The following is a 25,283-nucleotide window of genomic DNA, read 5'->3' as shown; positions in this document are numbered from 1 at the left end:
CCCAATACATTATATAGTCACTGATAACGCGCGCACGTGCCGCCATAACTAAGTCATATTGCAGATTACATCTTATAGTTTTTATACTTGAGAACTCGCTCTAGAACACGAGTCTAGTTGGATGCTGTCGATTTTACTGCAATACTAAGCGACACGTTTGTTAAACAAATGAAACCTTTCCGTATTTACATATAATTGCTATCTCTCAATTCGAATCCTTATACTTTTTGTTAATAGGTATTTAAATTTGCAATTTTTACGAAAACATTTTAGTTGGTTCCATGAAACTGACAAGGCTTAGAACATAATGATATTCCTATTACTAACCACATTCTCCATGACCACAACCTGCTTTATTTGTTAACCTAACTTATGTATTGACAACTTGATTTTGTGCTTTGATAAACATGTTGATGGAGTCATCCAGACCATTGTTTTTTGTCTGATCAACGCTATGACTTTTGGATAACATCAAACAATAATGGTAATAACATGTTTTATTACATGGTTACCTGTTAAAATAGGTCTAATTCAGTACCTGGCCCTGTATGAATGTATTTACAGTTCACTATGGTTACCTGTTAAAATAGGTCTAATTTAGTACATGGCCCTGTATCAAAAATGCTATAATTTTAATAATGAAAACAAAAATACAAATAGGACCATAGCAATATAATTTTAAAAACATCTCATAATACTAAACATTCTTTTACTTTGATTAATGGTGGCTAGATCTAGAGCTCTAGTCACATCAGCCATCACCACGATTGACCAATTGGGAAGTGCTCCTACTGACTGTCCGTCCGTAATGACAATTACAAAACTAAAATTGTGAAACACATCTTTCATATATAAGTTTAAAAGCAGAAATACTAATGGCAGTTCCAATACCTTATCTTTTTATTTGTTTAATACATTTGAGTAGGTGTAAGAGTTTTTACATTTGGAATACAAAACATACACATGTATACTGAAGGCATGTTGTACTTCTAAAAGTAATATGCCTAACACAGCTAAACTTATTGTTTATAATGTTTATGTACAATTTTATAGACAAGAACAGCTTTCCTTAAAAATGTAATAAACATTAATCGCCAGCCACTTCATCCAGTTAAAGAGCAATCGGTATGACGTTAAAGGAGTCAGCAAATCTCTGACTGCTCTCCAGTCAACCAAACAATAGATAACACCTGGAAACAACAATATGGTGGGTATTAACTAAATCTAGAGCTCTAGTCACATCAGTCCATCACCACGATTGACCAATGGGGAAGTGCTCCTACTGACTGTCCGTCCGTAATGTCAATTACAAAAACTAAAAAATTGTGAAACACATCTTTCATATATAAGTTTAAAAACAGAAATACTAATGGCAGTTCCAATAACTTATCTTTTTAGGTCATCTGACCCGAAGGGTCAGAATGACCTATAGTCATCATGCTTCGTCCGTCGTCGTGCGCCGTGCGCCGTCCGCCGTGCGCCGTCCGCCGTGCGCTGTCCGCCGTCCGTAAACTTTTCACATTTCAATCTTCTTCTCAAGTTTGACCAGTGGGATTGAGCTGAAACTTACATGAAATGATCCTGACATGGTCCCGACAAAGTGTTGTTATTTTTCGGGTCGATCCGAAATCCAAGATGGCCGCCACAGCCGCCATCTTGAAAACACATTTTGAAACTTCTTCTCAAGTTCTACCAGTGCGATTTGGCTGAGATTTGCATGAAATGATCCTGACATGGTCCCGACAAAGTGTTGTTATTTTTTGGGTCGATCCGAAATCCAAGATGGCCGCCACAGCCGCCATCTTGAAAACACATTTTTGAACTTCTTCTCAAGTTCTACAAGTGCGATTTGGCTGAAACTTGCATAAAAATGATCCTGACATGGTCCCGACAAAGTGTTGTTATTTTGCGGGTCGATCCGAAATCCAAGATGGCCGCCACAGCCGCCATCTTGAAAACACATTTTGAACTTCTTCTCAAGTTCTACCGGTGCGATTTGGCTGAAACTTGCATGAAATGATCCTGACATAGTCCCGACAAAGTGTTGTTATTTTTTCGGGTCGATCCAAAATCCAAGATGGCCGCCACAGCCGCCATCTTGAAAACACATTTTGAACTTCTTCTCAAGTTCTACTAGTGCGATTTGGCTGAAACTTGCATGAAATGATCCTGACATGGTTCCGACAAAGTGTGTTGTTATTTTTCGGGTCGATCCGAAATCCAAGATGGCCGCCACAGCCGCCATCTTGAAAACACATTTTGAACTTCTTCTCAAGTTCTACCGGTGCGATTTGGCTGAAACTTGCATGAAATGATCCTGACATGGTCCCGACAAAGTGTTCTTATTTTTCGGGTCGATCCAAAATCCAAGATGGCCGCCACAGCCACCATCTTGAAAACACATTTTGAACTTCTTCTCAAGTTCTACAAGTGCGATTTGGCTGAAACTTGCATGAAATGATCCTGACATGGTCCCGACAAAGTGTTGTTTATTTTCGGGTTGATCCGAAATCCAAGATGGCCGCCACAGCCGCCATCTTGAAAACACATTTTGAACTTCTTCTCAAGTTCTACCGGTTCGATTTGGCTGAAACTTGCATGAAAGGAGCCTGACATGGTCCCAACAAAGTGTTGTTACATCTCTGGTTGATCCCCAATCGAAGATGTCAACCATGACACTATATCTAATTAATTTCCTATATGATTATTGCCAAGGTACTCAGATGACCGTTAAGGCCCATGGGCCTCTTGTTATTTGTTTAATATATTTGAGTAGGTGTAATAGTTTTTACATTTGGAATACAAAACATACACATGTATACTGAAGGCATTTTGTACTTCTAAAAGTAATATGCCTAACACAGCTAAACTTATTGTGTATAATGTTTATGTACAATTTTATAGACAAGAACAGCTTTCCTTAAAAATGTAATAAACATTAATCGCCAGCCACTTCATCCAGTTAAAAAGCAATCGGTATGACGTTAAAGGAGTCAGCAAATCTCTGACTGCTCTCCAGTCAACCAAACAATAGATAACACCTGGAAACAACAATACTTTGGTAAACCGAACAATAGATAACACCTGGAAACAACAATACTTTGGTAAACCGAACAATAGATAACACCTGGAAACAACAATACTTTGGTAAACCGAACAATAGATAACACCTGAAAACAACAATACTTTGGTAAACCGAACAATAGATAACACCTGGAAACAACAATACTTTGGTAAACCGAACAATAGATAACACCTGGAAACAACAATACTTTGGTAAACCGAACAATAGATAACACCTGGAAACAACAATACTTTGGTAAACCGAACAATAGATAACACCTGGAAACAACAATACTTTGGTAAACCGAACAATAGATAACACCTTGAAACAACAATAGATATCATTTGAAACAACAATAGATAACACCTGGAAACAACAATAAACACCTGGAAACAACAATACTTTGGTAAACCTAAACAACAATGATCCAAACAATGTCGGCAATACTTTAAATACCAACAATACTTTGCAATGTCAATGATATGCACCTTAAAAACAATACTTACAACAATGTTATTATAGTTAAACAATACAGCAATTATTGAACCGAGTTGAATAATGTTTTGACCTGGAAACAACAATATGTTTCTTTGATAATTAAATCCCAGCAATGTTAAACAGCAACATTTTTGTCCTTGGTAAACCGAACAGCATATGATATATGAAAAAAATTCCTATGACAGAACAATACTTTGAAACTTAAAAAATAGATAAGACCTTAAAACAAAATATTTGACAAATAAATGTCGAATTAAATAATCATACATATAACATGGATAACAATTGTCGTAAACCGAACATTGATAACACCTGGAAACAACATGACTTTTAAAATGTCGAACAATAGATAACACCATGAAACAACAATACTTTGGTAAATGAACAATATAATGACCAAGAAACAACAATTACAATATTTCGTTAACCGCAATGTAGACCATAAACAACAAATGATATTATACTAACAACAATACAATAAAGCTTTCCTATGAACAATAATAACACCTTTAAAGCAACAGACCTTGGTAACCGAACAATAGATAACACCTGGAAACAACAAATTTGGTAAATACCGATAGACTGAATGACCTTAAAATTCTGTATTAAAATACCTGATGACCAATACTGAAACAATACAGCAATAGATACGACCTTGATGAAACAACAATACTTTGGTAAACAACATTAGATAACACCTGAAACAATATAAGCATACTTTGGTAAACCGAACAGCAATGATGAATGACCACCATGATGCAACAACAATACGGGAGTTGGTAAACCGATACAATAGATAACACCTGGTAAAACAATGTTAGCAATGTCGCTAATACTTTAGGTAAGCCGAACAATAGATCACCTGGATTTGAAAACAATACTTGGTAATCCGAAATGTCAATAGAGAACACCTGGAAACAACAAACTTATAATAAACCGAACAATAGATAACACCTGGAAACAACAATGTCGCTATGACTTTGGTAAAATTGATACAATAGATAAGACCGTGGAAAACAAACAACAGTATTGTCTTTGGTAAAATATGATCAATAAATATGGAAATTGATATGACATACTTTGGTAAATTACACATAGTATTTACCTAGAAACATGTCACACATAACTTTGGTATACAACAATATAACACCTTGAAACAACAATAACAGGAAACCGTATTAATAGAAATACGTGAGAAAGCAATAAACAACAATACTAATGATAGTAAACCGAACAATAGATAACACCTGGAAACACAATACTATGAAAAACCGAACAATAGAATATAACACCTGAAAGCAACAAATACATGACAGCAATGGTAAACAACAATAGATAACACCATGATGTCAAATGAAAAAACAACAATTTTGGTAACCGAACAAATAGATAACACCTGGAAACAACAATACTTTGGTAAAATCACAATATACAACAATGTCGCTAGATAACAACAATAGTCCCTGCAACAATATTTGGAAACCGAAGCATAGATAACACCTGTGATGTCAGCACACGATACACAATACTTTGGTAAACAATGATAATAACACCAAATGACAGCAATACTTTGGTAAACCGAAATGTCGAATACAGTGGAAAGCAATGACAGCAATGTCCACTTGAAACAACATACTACTGGTAAACAGAATGTCAATAGATAAGAATGCCGTGACAACAATGTAACTATGATAGTGGATAAGCTATTGTAAACAATGTCGCTATGATAACACAAATCCTGCTAATAGAGAAATATGACTTATGGTAAACCGATGACAATATACACAATGTCGCTATAACAATACTTTGTAAACCGACAGCAATAGTGTCACCTATGAAACAATATCGCTATGATAAAAATGACAATGTCGCACCTGGAAACAACAATATCTATGAGTAAATGTCGCAAATATGATCGCAATGACAGCAAAACGCTATGAAACAGCAATGTCGCTATGTAAAAATGTCGAACTAGATAACACCTGACAGATGACAGCAATGTCGCTACCGTGATGTTAATGTCGATAACAAGTAGATATCATGTCGCTATGAAAATAGATACAATGTCTGGAAACAGCAATATCATATGATAAAATGACAGCTATGAAACCTAGCTCAGGATATCAATAGTCATAACCTTTCAACAACAATTTTTTATAGACTTTTTTACATGACAATATCACATAATGTGGCTATTGACAGCAATCAGTCAACAAAAACTCCCTGCAGTTTAGCACAGTATACTGTATTAATAGTTAAAGTAGCAATGCTTAATACGTTCAACTCACGGCATTTAGATTTGTACTGATCCTATTAACATATACTGGGAATTCGATCTGATATATTTGCTACGCAATGCAGTGACCATATGTTGTTCATTGAAAAATATTTATAATACCATTCTTTGTTATATAACATTATTACAACAGTGGAAAGTTATCCTGAATTTATTTACTTTTTTGGATATTATAATAAGGTTTTGTTTCAAATGTATGTTTCTTTGATAATGTATTCATTTGTGATATAGCTTATTCCTATGAGGCCTCCGTTAATCCTTAAATCTCGGTGTCATCCTAAAAAAACGTTAGATTTATTTGAATTCAGCTTCAATCGTTAGGTCGATTAACCGTATATAAATGGAGGAAGCAAAACTCACAGGGATTGACCGCCATGATGTTTTAATGATCCCCAGACCAATGTCAACCTGCGATCTAATTAGTTGTTACTTTAATTACGTTCCTCTACCAATCCCAGCAGCTTCCTCCATCAACATTCCTATCGAGCTCAATAAATCGCGTTAGCACAGATTCAATAACAACGACACATGCGCGCCGTGTTACAACGGAAACTGATAGTTCATTCAGAGAAGATTTGAAACTCCTTAAAGGGACTGAGTAGCCCGTATGTGGTCTCCGAGGGTGAATGATGAAGTGACCCGCATGATGCTGAACCCCTCGGGAGTTGGAATCATCAATCTGTATCTCCTCTCTGTGCATTTTCACATTCTTTTAGAAATTAAACTTGAATAATCGTATTAGAAATGTTACAAATGGTGTTATAATTACAAACAAATGGAATGCCGTCCAGCTTCCTGTGGCGAAAAATTGATCAACTACAATTTGGCATGGTTTGTCAGTTTTTCATGATTATGTCATGAAGTGAAATTCCAGTAAATTTAACAGATGTTTTATATAGTCGATATGTTGAGTTGAGTTTTCGGTTCGTCAAATACATATGGAAAATGACTTGATATCTCGAGCATGTCGCTAACCCTCAAATACATGACAGCAGGTCGCATCTCATGTAAGAAGTAAGAAAGAGTCACCATGTGACAGCATATATCCAATGACAGTCGAAGTACGCATGGCAGCAATGTCGCATATGATAGATATCGCTATGACAGCAATGTCGCAATAACAGGAGAAGCTATGACAGCAATTTCGCTATGCAATGTCAGCAATGATCCACTATCGATATGACAGCTATGACATCAAGCAACTGTCGCTATGTACATGCAATGTCGCTATATGACAGCAATGAAGCACTATGACAGCAATGTCGCTATGACAGCAATATCGCAATGATACAGTGGATAAGCTATTGACAGCATAAATACGCATATGTCCACAGCACGATGTCTGACAGCAATGTCGCTATGATATAAAACATGACAGCAATGTCCACGCAGCATGATAACTACAGTGGATAGCTATTGATGACAGCCGTGATGTCGCACGATAACTACAGTGGATATCGCTATGATAAATAGCATGTCCAGCACGATAAGCTAAGTGGATATCCTATGATATAATATGTGCATGTCCACGCACGATAACTATGGATATCTATTGAACAGCATAAATACACGTGATGTCCACGCACGATAACAGCAATGATAACGCTATGAAAGCAATGTCCACGCACGCTATAACAGCAGTGTCGATATAGGATGAAATAACTACAGCATATGATATAAATACAGCAATGTCGCACGATAACACAAGGATATCTATTGATATAAATACATGATGTCCAGCTATGATAACTACAGCAGTGATATCGCTATTGATAGTACCGATGGATTGATAAAAATAACTTACAGTGATGTCCACTCGCACGATAACTACAGTGGATATCGTTAAATACTGATGTCCACGAAATATACAACAGTGATGTCCATGTCCACGCACGCATAACTACAGTGGGATATCCTATTATATAATGATACCGTGATGTCCACGCATGATAACTACAGTGGATTTACTATTGATATAAATACCGTGATGTCCACCGCATGTTAACTACAGGGGATATCCTATTGATATAACTACAGTGGGTATATCCTATTGATATAAATACTGTGATGGTCCACGCACGAATAACTACAAGTGGATATTCCTTATTGATATAAATACCGTGATGATCCACGCATGTATAACTACAGTGGATATCCTGTATTGATATAACTACAGTGGTGTATCCTATTGATATAATACTTACAGTGGATGTCCACGCATGTAAACTACTGAGTTGATATCCTATTGATATAACTACAGTGGATATCCTATTGATATATAATACTGTGATGTCCACGCACGATAACTACAGTGGATATCCTATTGATATAAATACCGTGATGTCCACGCACGATAACTACAGTGGATTATGTTATTGATATAAAATACCGTGATGTCCACGCACGATAACTACAGTGGATATCCTATTGATATAAATACCGTGATGTCCATGCAACGATAACTAACAGTGATATATCATTATGGATATAAATACGCGTGATGTCCACGCACGATAACTACAGTGGGATATTCATATTGATATAAATACCGCGATGTCCACGCACGATAACTACAGTGGATATCATATTGTCTATAAATACCATGATGTCCACGCACGATAACTACAGTGGATATCCTATTGACTATAAATACCGTGATGTCCACGCACGATAACTACAGTGGATATCCTATTTTGATATATAATACCTGTGATGTCCACGCACGATAACTTCACAGTGTGATATCCTATTGATATAAATACCGTGATGTCCACGCACGATAACTACAGTGGATATCCTATTGACATAAATACCGTGATGTCCACGCACGATAACTACAGTGGATATCCTATTGATATAAAATACCGTGATGTCCACGCACGATAACTACAGTGGATATCCTATTGATATAAATACCGTGATGTCCACGCACGATAACTACAGTGGATATCCCTATTGATATAAATACCGTGATGTCCACGCACGATAACTACAGTGGATATCCTATTGATATAAATACTGTGATAGTCCAACGACACGATAACTACAGTGGATATCCTATTGATATAAAATACTGTGATGTCCACGCACGATAACTACAGTGGATATCCTATTGATATAAATACCGTGATGTCCACGCACGATAACTACAGTGGATAGTCCTATTGATATAAATACCGTGATGTCCACGCACGATAAACTACAGTTGGTATCCTATTGATATAAATACCGTGATGTCCACACTGCACGATAACTACAGTGGATATCCTATTGATATAAATACCGTGATGTCCACGCACGATAACTACAGTGGATATCCTATTGATATAAATACCGTGATGTCCACTGCACGATAACTACAGTGGATATCCTATTGATATAAATACCGTGATGTCCACTGCACGATAACTACAGTGGATATCCTATTGATATAAATACCGGTGATGTCCACGCACGATAACTACAGTGGATATCCTATTGATATAAATACCGTGATGTCCACGCACGATAACTACAGTGGATATCCTATTGATATAAATACCGTGATGTCCACGCATCGATAACTACAGTGGATATCCTATTGATATAAAAACCGTGATGTCCCACGCACGATAACTACAGTGGATATCCTATTGATATAAAAATACCATGTATGTCCACGCACGATAACTACAGTGGATATCCTATTGATATAAATACCGTGATGTCCACGCACGATAACTACAGTGGATATCCTATTGATATAAATACTGTGATGTCCACGCACGATAACTACAGTGGATATCTTATTGATATAAATACCGTGATGTCCACGCACGATAACTACAGTGGATATCCTTATTGATATAAATACCGTGATGTCCACGCACGATAACTACAGTGGATATCCTATTGATATAAATACCGTGATGTCCACGCGCACGATAACTACAGTTGGATATCTATATTGATATAAATACCGTGATGTCCACGCACGATAACTACAGTGGATATCCTATTGATATAAATACCGTGATGTCCACGCACGATAACTACAGTGGATATCCTATTGATATAAATACCGTGATGTCCACGCACGATAACTACAGTGGATATCCTATTGATATAAATACCGTGATGTCCACGCACGATAACTACAGTGGATATCCCTATTGATATAAATACCGTGATGTCCACGCACGATAACTACAGTGGATATCCTATTGATATAAATACCGTGATGTCCACGCACGATAACTACAGTGGATATCTTATTGATATAAATACTGTGATGTCCACGCACGATAACTACAGTGGATATCCTATTGATATAAATACTGTGATGTCCACGCACGATAACTACAGTGGATATCCTTATTGATATAAATACCGTGATGTCCACGCACGATAACTACAGTGGATATCTTATTGATATAAATACCGTGATGTCCACGCACGATAACTACAGTGGATATCCTATTGATATAAATACCGTGATGTCCACGCACGATAACTACAGTGGATATCCTATTGATATAAATACCGTGATGTCCACGCACGATAACTACAGTGGATATCCTATTGATATAAATACCGTGATGTCCACGCACGATAACTACAGTGGATATATCCTATTGATATAAATACCGTGATGTCCACGCACGATAACTACAGTGGATATCCTATATATAAATACCGTGATGTCCACGCACGATAACTACAGTTGATATCCTATTGATATAAAAACCGTGATGTCCACGCACGATAACTACAGTGGATATCCTATTGATATAAATACCGTGATGTCCACGCACGATAACTACAGTGGATATCCTATTGATATAAATACCGTGATGTCCACGCACGATAACTACAGTGGATATCCTATTGATATAAAATACCGTGATGTCCACGCACGATAACTACAGTGGATATCCTATTGATATAAATACCGTGATGTCCACGCACGATAACTACAGTGGATATCATATTGATATAAATACCGTGATGTCCACGCACGATAACTACAGTGGATATCCTATTGATATAAATACCGTGATGTCCACGCACGATAACTACACAGTGGATATCCTATTGATATAAATACCGTGATGTCCACGCACGATAACTACAGTGGATATCCTATTGATATAAATACCGTGATGTCCACGCACGATAACTACAGTGGATATCCTATTGATATAAATACCGTGATGTCCACGCACGATAACTACAGTGGATATCCTATTGATATAAATACTGTGATGTCCACGCACGATAACAACAGTGGATATCCTATTGATATAAATACCGTGATGTCCACGCACGATAACTACAGTGGATATCCTATTGATATAAATACCGTGATGTCCACGCACGATAACTACAGTGGATATCCTATTGATATAAATACCATGATGTCCACGCACGATAACTACAGTGGATATCCTATTGATATAAATACCGTGATGTCCACGCACGATAACTACAGTGGATATCCTATTGATATAAATACCGTGATGTCCACGCACGATAACTACAGTGGATATCCTATTGATATAAATACCGTGATTGTCCACGCACGATAACTACAGTGGATATCCTATTGATATAAATACCATGATGTCCACGCACGATAACTACAGTGGATATCCTATTGATATAAATACCGTGATGTCCACGCACGATAACTACAGTGGATATCCTATTGATATAAATACCGTGATGTCCACGCACGATAACTACAGTGGATATCATATTGATATAAATACCGTGATGTCCACGCACGATAACTACAGTGGATATCTTATTGATATAAATACCGTGATGTCCACGCACGATAACTACAGTGGATATCCTATTGATATAAATACCGTGATGTCCACGCACGATAACTACAGTGGATATCCTATTGATATAAATACCGTGATGTCCACGCACGATAACTACAGTGGATATCTTATTGATATAAATACCGTGATGTCCACGCACGATAACTACAGTGGATATCCTATTGATATAAATACCGTGATGTCCACGCACGATAACTACAGTGGATATCCTATTGATATAAATACCATGATGTCCACGCACGATAACTACAGTGGATATCCTATTGATATAAATACCGTGATGTCCACGCACGATAACTACAGTGGATATCTTATTGATATAAATACCGTGATGTCCACGCACGATAACTACAGTGGATATCCTATTGATATAAATACCGTGATGTCCACGCACGATAACTACAGTGGATATCCTATTGATATAAATACCATGATGTCCACGCACGATAACTACAGTGGATATCCTATTGATATAAATACCGTGATGTCCACGCACGATAACTACAGTGGATATCCTATTGATATAAATACCGTGATGTCCACGCACGATAACTACAGTGGATATCCTATTGATATAAATACCATGATGTCCACGCACGATAACTACAGTGGATATCCTATTGATATAAATACCGTGATGTCCACGCACGATAACTACAGTGGATATCCTATTGATATAAATACCGTGATGTCCACGCACGATAACTACAGTGGATATCTATATTGATATAAATACCGTGATGTCCACGCACGTAACAACAGTGGATATCTTATTGATATAAATACCGTGATGTCCACGCACGATAACAACAGTGGATATCCTATTGTTATAAATACCGTGATGTCCACGCATGATAACAACAGTGGATATCCTATTGATATAAATACCGTGATGTCCACGCACGATAAACTACAGTGGATATCCTATTGATATAAATACCGTGATGTCCACGCACGATAACTACAGTGGATATCCTATTGATATAAATACCGTGATGTCCACGCACGATAACTACAGTGGATATCCTATTGATATAAATACCATGATGTCCACGCACGATAACTACAGTGGATATCCTATTGATATAAATACCGTGATGTCCACGCACGATAACTACAGTGGATATCCTATTGATATAAATACCGTGATGTCCACGCACGATAACTACAGTGGATATCCTATTGATATAAATACCGTGATGTCCACGCACGATAACTACAGTGGATATCCTATTGATATAAATACCGTGATGTCCACGCACGATAACTACAGTGGATATCCTATTGATATAAATACCGTGATGTCCACGCACGATAACTACAGTGGATATCCTATTGATATAAATTACCGTGATGTCCACGCACGATAACTACAGTGGATATCCTATTGATATAAATACCGTGATGTCCACGCACGATAACTACAGTGGATATCCTATTGATATAAATACCGTGATGTCCACGCACGATAACTACAGTGGATATCCTATTGATATAAATACCGTGATGTCCACGCACGATAACTACAGTGGATATCCTATTGATATAAATACCGTGATGTCCACGCACGATAACTACAGTGGATATCCTATTGATATAAATACCGTGATGTCCACGCACGATAACTACAGTGGATATCCTATTGATATAAATACCGTGATGTCCACGCACGATAACTACAGTGGATATCTTATTGATATAAATACCGTGATGTCCACGCACGATAACTACAGTGGATATCCTATTGATATAAATACCGTGATGTCCACGCACGATAACTACAGTGGATATCCTATTGATATAAATACCGTGATGTCCACGCACGATAACTACAGTGGATATCTTATTGATATAAATACCGTGATGTCCACGCTCGATAACTACAGTGGATACGTTATTGATATAAATACCGTGATGTCCACGCACGATAACTACAGTGGATATCTTATTGATATAAATACCATGGGTCCACGCACGATAACTACAGTGGATATCCTATTGATATAAATACCATGATGTCCACGCACGATAACTACAGTGGATATCCTATTGATATAAATACCGTGATGTCCACGCACGATAACTACAGTGGATATCCTATTGATATAAATACCGTGATGTCCACGCACGATAACTACAGTGGATATCCTATTGATATAAATACCGTGATGTCCACGCACGATAACTACAGTGGATATCCTATTGATATAAATACCGTGATATCCACGCACGATAACTACAGTGGATACGTTATTGATATAAATACCGTGATGTCCACGCACGATAACTACAGTGGATATCCTATTGATATAAATACCGTGATGTCCACGCACGATAACTACAGTGGATACGTTATTGATATAAATACCGTGATGTCCACGCACGATAACTACAGTGGATACGTTATTGATATAAATACCGTGTGATGTCCACGCACGATAACTACAGTGGATATCCTATTGATATAAATACCGTGATGTCCACGCACGATAACTACAGTGGATATCTTATTGATATACATACCGTGATGTCCACGCACGATAACTACAGTGGATATCTTATTGATATAAATACCGTGATGTCCACGCACGATAACTACAGTGGATATCTAGGCTCATTGAAGGAACCTCTTCTGTTCTCTACCTTAGGATAGTTACAGCTCATTGAAGGAATATCTTCTGTTCTCTACCTTAGGATAGTTACAGCTCATTGAAGGAATATTTTCTGTACTCTACCTTAGGATAGTTACAGCTCATTGAAGGAATACTCTTCTGTTCTCTACCTTAGGATAGTTACAGCTCATTGAAGGAATATCTTCTGTTCTCTACCTTTGAGGATAGTTACAGCTCATTGAAGGAATATCTTCTGTTCTCTACCTTAGGATAGTTACAGCTCATTGAAGGAATATCTTCTGTTCTCTACCTTAGGATAGTTACAGCTCATTGAAGGAATATCTTCTGTTCTCTACCTTAGGATAGTTTACAGCTCATTGAAGGAATATCTTCTGTTCTCTACCTTAGGATAGTTACAGCTCATTGAAGGAATATCTCTTCTGTACTCTACCTTAGGATAGTTACAGCTCATTGAAGGAATATCTTCTGTTCTCTACCTTAGGATAGTTACAGCTCATTGAAGGAATATCTTCTGTACTCTACCTTAGGATAGTTACAGCTCATTGAAGGAATATCTTCTGTTCTCTACCTTAGGATAGTTACAGCTCATTGAAGGAATATCTTCTGTATTCTACCTTAGGATAGTTACAGCTCATTGAAGGAATATCTTCTGTTCTCTCTTAGGATTGTTACTGCTCATTGATGGAATATTTTTCTGTACTCTAGGATAGTTACAGCTCATTGATTGAAGGAATATTTTCTGTACTCTACTTAGGATAGTTACAGCTCATTGAAGGAATATCTTCTGTTCTCTACCTTAGGATAGTTACAGCTCATTGAAGGAATATCTTCTGTACTCTACCTTAGGATAGTTACAGCTCATTGAAGGAATATTTTCTGTTCTCTACCTTAGGATAGTTACAGCTCATTGAAGGAATATTTTCTGTTCTCTACCTTAGGATAGTTACAGCTCATTGAAGGAATATCTTCTGTTCTCTACCTTAGGATAGTTACAGCTCATTGAAGGAACCTCTTCTGTTCTCTACCTTAGGATAGTTACAGCTCATTGAAGGAATATCTTCTGTTCTCTACCTTAGGATAGTTACAGCTCATTGAAGGAATATCTTCTGTTCTCTACCTTAGGATAGTTACAGCTCATTGAAGGAATATCTTCTGTTCTCTACCTTAGGATAGTTACAGCTCATTGAAGGAATATCTTCTTCTGTTCTCTACCTTAGGATAGTTACAGCTCATTGAAGGAATATCTTCTGTTTCTCTACCTTAGGATAGTTACAGCTCATTGAAGGAATATTTTCTGTACTCTACCTTAGGATAGTTACAGCTCATTGAAGGAATATCTCTCTGTTCTCTACCTTAGGATAGTTACAGCTCATTGAAGGAATATCTTCTGTTCTCTACCTTAGGATAGTTACAGCTCATTGAAGGAACCTCTTCTGTTCTCTACCTTAGGATAGTTACAGCTCATTGAAGGAATATCTTCTGTTCTCTACCTTAGGATAGTTACAGCTCATTGAAGGAATATCTTCTGTTCTCTACCTTAGGATAGTTACAGCTCATTGAAGGAATATCTTCTGTTCTCTACCTTAGGATAGTTACAGCTCATTGAAGGAATATCTTCTGTTCTCTACCTTAGGATAGTTACAGCTCATTGAAGGAATATCTTCTGTACTCTACCTTAGGATAGTTACAGCTCATTGAAGGAATATTTTCTGTTCTCTACCTTAGGATAGTTTCAGCTCATTGAAGGAATATCTTCTGTTCTCTACCTTAGGATAGTTACAGCTCATTGAAGGAACCTCTTCTGTTCTCTACCTTAGGATAGTTACAGCTCATTGAAGGAATATCTTCTGTTCTCTACCTTAGGATAGTTACAGCTCATTGATGGAATATCTTCTGTTCTCTACCTTAGGATAGTTACAGCTCATTGAAGGAATATCTTCTGTTCTCTACCTTAGGATAGTTACAGCTCATTGAAGGAATATCTTCTGTTCTCTACCTTAGGATAGTTACAGCTCATTGAAGGAATATCTTTCTGTTCTCTACCTTAGGATAGTTACAGCTCATTGAAGGAATATCTTCTGTTCTCTACCTTAGGATAGTTACAGCTCATTGAAGGAATATCTTCTGTTCTCTACCTTAGGATAGTTACAGCTCATTGAAGGAATATCTTCTGTTCTCTACCTTAGGATAGTTACAGCTCATTGAAGGAATATCTTCTGTTCTCTACCTTAGGATAGTTACAGCTCATTGAAGGAATATCTTCTGTTCTCTACCTTAGGATAGTTACAGCTCATTGAAGGAATATCTTCTGTTCTCTACCTTAGGATAGTTACAGCTCATTGAAGGAATATTTTCTGTACTCTACCTTAGGATAGTTACAGCTCATTGAAGGAATATCTTCTGTTCTCTACCTTAGGATAGTTACAGCTCATTGAAGGAATATCTTCTGTTCTCTACCTTAGGATAGTTACAGCTCATTGAAGGAACCTCTTCTGTTCTCTACCTTAGGATAGTTACAGCTCATTGAAGGAATATCTTCTGTATTCTACCTTAGGATAGTTACAGCTCATTGAAGGAATATTTTCTGTTCTCTACCTTAGGATAGTTACAGCTCATTGAAGGAATATCTTCTGTTCTCTACCTTAGGATAGTTACAGCTCATTGAAGGAATATCTTCTGTATTCTACCTTAGGATAGTTACAGCTCATTGAAGGAATATTTTCTGTACTCTACCTTAGGATAGTTACAGCTCATTGAAGGAATATCTTCTGTTCTCTACCTTAGGATAGTTACAGCTCATTGAAGGAATATCTTCTGTTCTCTACCTTAGGATAGTTACAGCTCATTGAAGGAATATCTTCTGTTCTGTACTCTCTACCTTAGGATAGTTACAGCTCATTGAAGGAATATCTTCTGTTCTCTACCTTAGGATAGTTACAGCTCATTGAAGGAATATCTTCTGTTCTCTACCTTAGGATAGTTACAGCTCATTGAAGGAATATCTTCTGTACTCTACCTTAGGATAGTTACAGCTCATTGAAGGAATATCTTCTGTTCTCTACCTTAGGATAGTTACAGCTCATTGAAGGAATATTTTCTGTACTCTACCTTAGGATAGTTACAGCTCATTGAAGGAATATCTTCTGTTCTCTACCTTAGGATAGTTACAGCTCATTGAAGGAATATCTTCTGTTCTCTACCTTAGGATAGTTACAGCTCATTGAAGGAATATTTTCTGTTCTCTACCTTAGGATAGTTACAGCTCATTGAAGGAACCTCTTCTGTTCTCTACCTTAGGATAGTTACAGCTCATTGAAGGAACCTCTTCTGTTCTCTACCTTAGGATAGTTACAGCTCATTGAAGGAATATCTTCTGTATTCTACTTAGGATAGTTACAGCTCATTGAAGGAATATCTTCTGTTCTCTACCTTAGGATAGTTACAGCTCATTGAAGGAATATTTTCTGTTCTCTACCTTAGGATAGTTACAGCTCATTGAAGGAATATCTTCTGTTCTCTACCTTAGGATAGTTACAAGCTCATTGAAGGAATATTTTCCTGTTCTCTACCTTAGGATAGTTTGTCAGACTAATTGAAGGAATATCTTCTGTATTATACCTTAGGATAGGTTACAGCTCATTGAAGGAATATCTTCTGTTCTCTACCTTAGGATAGTTACAGCTCATTGAAGGAATATTTTCTGTTCTCTACCTTAGGATAGTTACAGCTCATTGAAGGAATATCTTCTGTTCTCTACCTTAGGATAGTTACAGCTCATTGATGGAATATCTTCTGTTCTCTACCTTAGGATAGTTACAGCTCATTGAAGGAATATCTTCTGTTCTCTACCTTAGGATAGTTACAGCTCATTGAAGGAATATTTTCTGTACTCTACCTTAGGATAGTTACAGCTCATTGAAGGAATATCTTCTGTTCTCTACCTTAGGATAGTTACAGCTCATTGAAGGAATATTTTCTGTTCTCTACCTTAGGATAGTTACAGCTCATTGAAGGAACCTCTTCTGTTCTCTACCTTAGGATAGTTACAGCTCATTGAAGGAATATCTTCTGTTCTCTACCTTAGGATAGTTACAGCTCATTGAAGGAATATCTTCTGTATTCTACCTTAGGATAGTTACAGCTCATTGAAGGAATATCTTCTGTTCTCTACCTTAGGATAGTTACAGCTCATTGAAGGAACCTCTTCTTCTGTTCTCTACCTTAGGATAGTTACAGCTCATTGAAGGAACCTCTTCTGTTCTCTACCTTAGGATAGTTACAGCTCAATTGAAGGAATATCTTCTGTTTCTCTACCTTAGGATAGTTACAGCTCATTGAAGGAATATCTTCTGTACTCTTGCTTAGGATTACTTCATTGAAGGAATATCTTTCGTACGCGTTCTTGGTGCCATTCTACTTAAACTGTTTGTAATAGTGCCACGTACAAATCAAACGCTCCATTGAGACACACACTGAGTGATTTACAGAAATGTCAACTTCAGAAGCTGACAATAACAAAAGTCATTCCTAGTCACATAGGTGTCGACATTTACGAAAGCCCGTGTTGAATTGGCTGTTCTTGAGAACATAATGGAACAGCAGACAGCGGTCTGTAATTACCAGTGTTATCTGAAAGTATACTTTTTCGGCCATCAGGCACACAAAAAGGAACAGTGTCATAGAATGTCTCTATAGATATTCTATATTACATGGTCGCTTCTTCAAACATATGAATAGAAATTATCTAAAACAGATAAAAAACAATACAGATAGTGAAAAATACCAAAACCAAATACAGACAGCGTAAAATCCAAATACAGATAACGCAAAAACAAAATCCAAATATAGACAACGAAAATACAAAAACAAATATTTACAGTAATATCTACGTAAATGAATGTGAGTCTTTTTTAATGATACTATGCTAGTCCGCGCGGGAAAATTGACATTATATTTGAATGAACCATTTCGGCTATGAAACTTATGAAAAAATCTTTTAATGTCTGGATAATTGAAAGTAAACTGAAAAGCAATTGAAAACGGGCGCTTACTATTGAGATTTTGTTATCAACCCTTTTTGTTCGAAATTTCTAGATCTTAACATCAACTTAATTTTTCTGCAACAAAACCTGCAACAACTTTAAGATACTATAGTCATTCGAAACAGAAGGTTAAACAGGGAAATAATTCTAGTATACCTAGTATTGCCAACATAGGTGTAAGATGAGGCTTTAAATTATAAAACTGTTCATTATTGTATAAACCACATACTATAACATGTATATATAAACAGTTCATTATTGTATAAACCACATACTATTACATGTATATATAAACAGTTCATTACTGTATAAACCACATACTATTACATGTATATATAAATAGTTCATTATTGTATAAACCTCACATACTATTACATATATATATATTAATAGAGTTCATTATTGTAATAAACAACATTACTATAATATAATATATATAAACAGTTCAGTTATTTTATAAACCACATATTACATGTATATATATAAACAGTTCATTATTGTATAAACCACATACTATTACATGTATATATAAACAGTTCATTATTGTATAAACCACATACTATTACATGTATATATAAACAGTTCATTATTGTATAAACCACATACTATTACATGTATATATAAACAGTTCATTATTGTATAAACCACATACTATTACATGTATATATGAACAGTTCATTATTGTATATAACACATACTATTACAGGTATATATGAACAGTTCATTATTGTATAAACCACATACTATTACATGTATATATAAACAGTTCATTATTGTATAAACCACATACTATTACATGTATATATAAAACAGTTCATTACTGTATAAACCACATACTATTACATGTATATATAAACAGTTCATTATTGTATAAACCACATACTATTACATGTATATATAAACAGTTCATTATTGTATAAACCACATACTATTACATGTATATATAAACAGTTCATTACTGTATAAACCACATACTATTACATGTATATATAAACAGTTCATTATTGTATAAACCACATACTATTACATGTATATATAAACAGTTCATTATTGTATATAAACCACATACTATTACATGTCTATATATTAAATAGTTCATTATTGTATAAACCACATACTATTACATGTATATATAAACAGTTCATTATTGTATAAACCACATACTATTTCATGTATATATAAACAGTTCATTATTGTATAAACCACATACTATTACATGTATATATAAACAGTTCATTATTGTATAAACCACATACTATTACATGTATATATAAACAGTTTCATTATTGTATAAACACATACTATACATGTATAAATAAACAGTTCATTATTGTATAAACCACATACATACTATACATGTATATATAAATAGTTCATTATTGTATAAACCACATACTATTACATGTATATATAAACAGTTCATTATTGTATAAACCACATACTATTACATGTATATATAAAACAGTTCATTATGTATATAAACCACATACTATTACATGTATATATAAATAGTTCATTATTGTATAAACCACATACTATTACATGTATATATAAAACAGTTCATTATTGTATAAACCACATACTATTACATGTATATATAAACAGTTCATTATTGTATAAACCACATACTATTACATGTATATATAAAACAGTTCATTATTGTATAAACCACATACTATTACATGTATATATAAAACAGTTCATTATTGTATAAAACCACATACTATTACAGTGTATATATAAACAGTTCATTATTGTATAAACCACATACTATTACATGTATATATAAAACAGTTCATTATTGTATAAACCACATACTATTACATGTATATATAAACAGTTCATTATTGTATAAACCACATACTATTACATGTCTATATAAATAGTTCATTACTGTATAAACCACATACTATTACAGGTATATATAAACAGTTCATTATTGTATAAACCACATACTATTACATGTCTATATAAACAGTTCATTATTGTATAAACCACATACTATTACATGTCTATATAAATAGTTCATTATTGTATAAACCACATACTATTACATGTATATATAAACAGTTCATTATTGTATAAACCACATACTATTACATGTATATATAAACAGTTCATTATTGTATAAACCACATACTATTACATGTCTATATAAATAGTTCATTATTGTATAAACCACATACTATTACATGTCTATATAAAAAGTTCATTACTGTATAAACCACATACTATTACATGTATATATAAACAGTTCATTATTGTATAAACCACATACTATTACATGTATATATAAACAGTTCATTATTGTATAAACCACATACTATACATGTCTATATAAATAGTTCATTATTGTATAAACCACATACTATTACATGTATATATAAACAGTTCATTTTTGTATAAACCACATACTATTACATGTTATATAAACAGTTCATTATTGTATAAACCACATACTATTACATGTATATATAAACAGTTCATTATTGTATAAACCACATACTATTACAGGTATATATAAACAGTTCATTACTGTATAAACCACATACTATTACATGTCTATATAAATAGTTCATTACTGTATAAACCACATACTATTACATGTATATATAAACAGTTCATTATTGTATAAACCACATACTATTACATGTCTATATAAACAGTTCATTACTGTATAAACCAGCTATCATACTATTACATGTCTATATAACCACAGTTCATTATATATAATACTGTATAAACCACATACGTATTACATTGTCTATAATAAACAGTTCATTATTGTATAAACCACATACTATTACATGTCTATATAAATAGTTCATTATTACTATACCAGGAGATATTTCAAAAAATTGTTGAAAGATTTATAAACGGGAAAAGCATAAAATATGGATCAAAACAGATTAAGTGTTCCTTTTTTGTCTTATAATGTATTTTGTTTGCACCTTCACAAGCAAAAAGTACATAATTCTAAATTATACGTGGGGTAAGAAATGAGTTTTTAAATCCTGTTTGAGCCGTGTTCCTATGTTGAGTCGTGGAGTCTTGTGGGAGTCCAGTGACGTGCTAAGCCGTTCCAACACATCAACATTCGTGAACCAGGCCCACTGTCTCCTTCTCAGCTTGAGTGTAATCGTTAAGAATGTTAAATGTTTGTATAAGTAATAATAGAGTAATGAACAAAGTCACTGTGCGTATTACGTACTCATAAACTACAGAACTACTTCTGACGTTTCGATCGATTCTGGCAGCCTCTACACAGGACGGCCAAGTTATGTTCCTTTGTATGACGCCTCCTAATCATAAGTGATTTTCTGTTTTCTATATTTACAAACATTAAAAAAACGAAATATAAACATAAATTAAGAATAGTACATATAACTATTAATTATCTCCCTTGATTTAATGTTTTGTCATTTTTAAAAGTTCTACATTTTATTCACCCACATACAATGTACATCAATCACACTACATGTAATAGGGTAACGTTTCACACACAAGTTGTTCTTGTATGTATGTGTCAGGACCATAACAAACAGTACATGTTCTTTACTTGGTTTGGCCTAATCACTGCTCAACGTGATTCCAAAAAATTGGCACCGGAAGTTCATTCCGCTTCAGATATTATAATCAACGTAAATTATGTTGTGAGTTGCGCGCCTGTCCGCTCCAGGGATCCGGTGAATGTAGTTTAGTGTAAGGGGGTTGCTCTTTCGAAGTATTCTTCTTTTGAACTATAACTTTTCACACGAATTTTTTTATAATTATTATTGAGGTTTTCTGTTAATCAATTATTATTTGACGAAGGAATATGAATAATACTTGTATGCTTTGTATTTCTTACAGTATTATCTATTAACAAAATATTATGAGTCTCGATAGAGGTCTGGAGATACACCGTTAACCCCCAAACTCTGAATTTTGAACATGGCTATGAGAGTTTAAGGTATTGTCAGTGTGTGTTTCAATCCTTTTTTTTTATCCAATCCCCGTATTTCTCTGAAACATATGTTAACAGAGCAGAGGATAACAATACAGAGTCATACCGTCGAGTTTACAGAATGGACAGTTATAAATCATAGGTTTGTTAATTAAAAAATATGGGGTAAATACTTGAACATTTAAACAACAATTCAACTATAAAACTGCAATATTACAAACGGCCAATCTACTATAGGAATATACCTACTATGCTATAGAGGTTTTTTAATCAAAGTTTTCTATTAGTTTTCCTGACAGCCGTCGTACACAGTAAAAGTGTTGGTGACACCCTTCAGTGTGTGCTTATCAACATAATAAAATACCCCCTAAAGTTTTTTTTATTTATCTATTTATCTCCAAAGGGTACACGATAATGTTTATGACTATACACAGATATACTCTCGTTTTACCTCCTCTTTTCAGTACTACACGCCTAGCTGTCTTAATTATAGACAAAATATTATCTTAGTTAATTCCTAAATGCAACATTCCGCAGGAATATTATACAACATGAAAAGGATATCGACGGGGTAATTAGTGATTTCCCTAAATGTTCCACAATATTTTCTTCACTATTCTAAAAGAATCCTCAGGATTTCTTTTAATAAGGGTACTTAAAACTAAAATTGAAATATCTAAAACTACATATTTAAAACAGCAGTGTGTGGTATAATTTTTCCATAAACATATTTTTTTTATTATTTCGATAATATTGCACGCTATATTAAAATTGCCGCAGACTTAATTTTATTTAAACACTGTTTATGTGGTAGTAATGATAGGTTCGTTTTTTCATCATGTAGAGTAATCTTAATTTACTATTTAGAAGTGTTTCCTATACAAATGAAATGACCTAGATTTGTCATTTGTAATCAGTTATACTTTGTTAATGGTGCACTTTCATATTTGTGCTCGTGTTTTTGTGCGTGTGTTCAACTCTCGTGGACACGCCCCTGTACATTTTTATCAGTCCCCTTCCACTTTTTATCAAATTTTGTTGTCTTACTTTTTCCCTGGTTCACACTTTCTCTCACATTTTCATCCTGTAACTTTCAAACCTAATCCACAAATGGAATTGTACTAATCTATCGCCAGCTTTATCCAATGACAATTAAGTTGGAAACTGTATTTATAGGGTAAGGTGGTAATACTGATACTTCGATCTATATCATATCTATAAAAATGACATTTTCTTGGTCTGTTGATGTTTCATTGTTGAGTTGTTTTCGTTGAATGGTGAATTGATGCAATGTTGAAATGATGATGAAGGCGTTGTCTTTGTTCCTTGTTTTATTGGACTCAGAACTGTTCAGTTCTAAACATCCTGACAGGAATTACAATAATATGGAAATGGTCAGAATTTTAGAAAATTTTAAGATACATTATACTAAATTATAACTGATTTATTATAATTTATAACATGGAGACGGATATGGTGTTCAAATTTAGATATTTTATCACAGATCAGTAATGGACCACGTCCGCCGTCAGCAGGACAATCTAATTGACCTGTATATAACAAAATATAGAGCTGTACACTAAATGTATTTCAACATTTAAACGCATGAAATGAATGCCCTGGTATTTGCGTCTAATGAAATGAGGGATACTGAAAAATCTATGTGAGAAAGCGTGAAGTTTTTTATACGATAGTATGTACGTTGCTTTGTAAAAATGATTATCAAACAAAGCGAGGTAAACTTAATTCACCATAACTTAATATGAATGAAAACTTTCAGCCCCGATACAATGGTTAAGACGTCAGTAGTACAGACAATTATCAAGATTCAGTATTTGGCTCAAAGTCATGTTGAAGAGAATTTAATTCCTCTCATGGAAATAAAGAAAATATAAAGTATAATAAATGTGAATTTATATAAGTCCTGAAATAAATACACCAAACACAGAAGTTGAATATCAATTATCTGTTAT

At 34.8% G+C, this 25,283-nt stretch overlaps 1 protein-coding gene across 2 annotated transcripts in view; it reads left to right on the top strand.

The window, feature by feature from the left end:
- The window catches only part of LOC138332398 (LHFPL tetraspan subfamily member 7 protein-like), a 31,078-nt gene that overhangs the window by 4,704 nt on the left and 1,091 nt on the right, over positions 1 to 25,283 (top strand). The gene's annotated exons all lie outside the window — the stretch shown is intronic.

The sequence above is a fragment of the Argopecten irradians genome, chromosome 9, assembly GCF_041381155.1.
Source record: "Argopecten irradians isolate NY chromosome 9, Ai_NY, whole genome shotgun sequence".
Taxonomy (NCBI): domain Eukaryota; kingdom Metazoa; phylum Mollusca; class Bivalvia; order Pectinida; family Pectinidae; genus Argopecten; species Argopecten irradians.
Note: the sequence above shows the minus strand (reverse complement) of the source record. Positions and strands in the feature narration are given on the sequence as shown.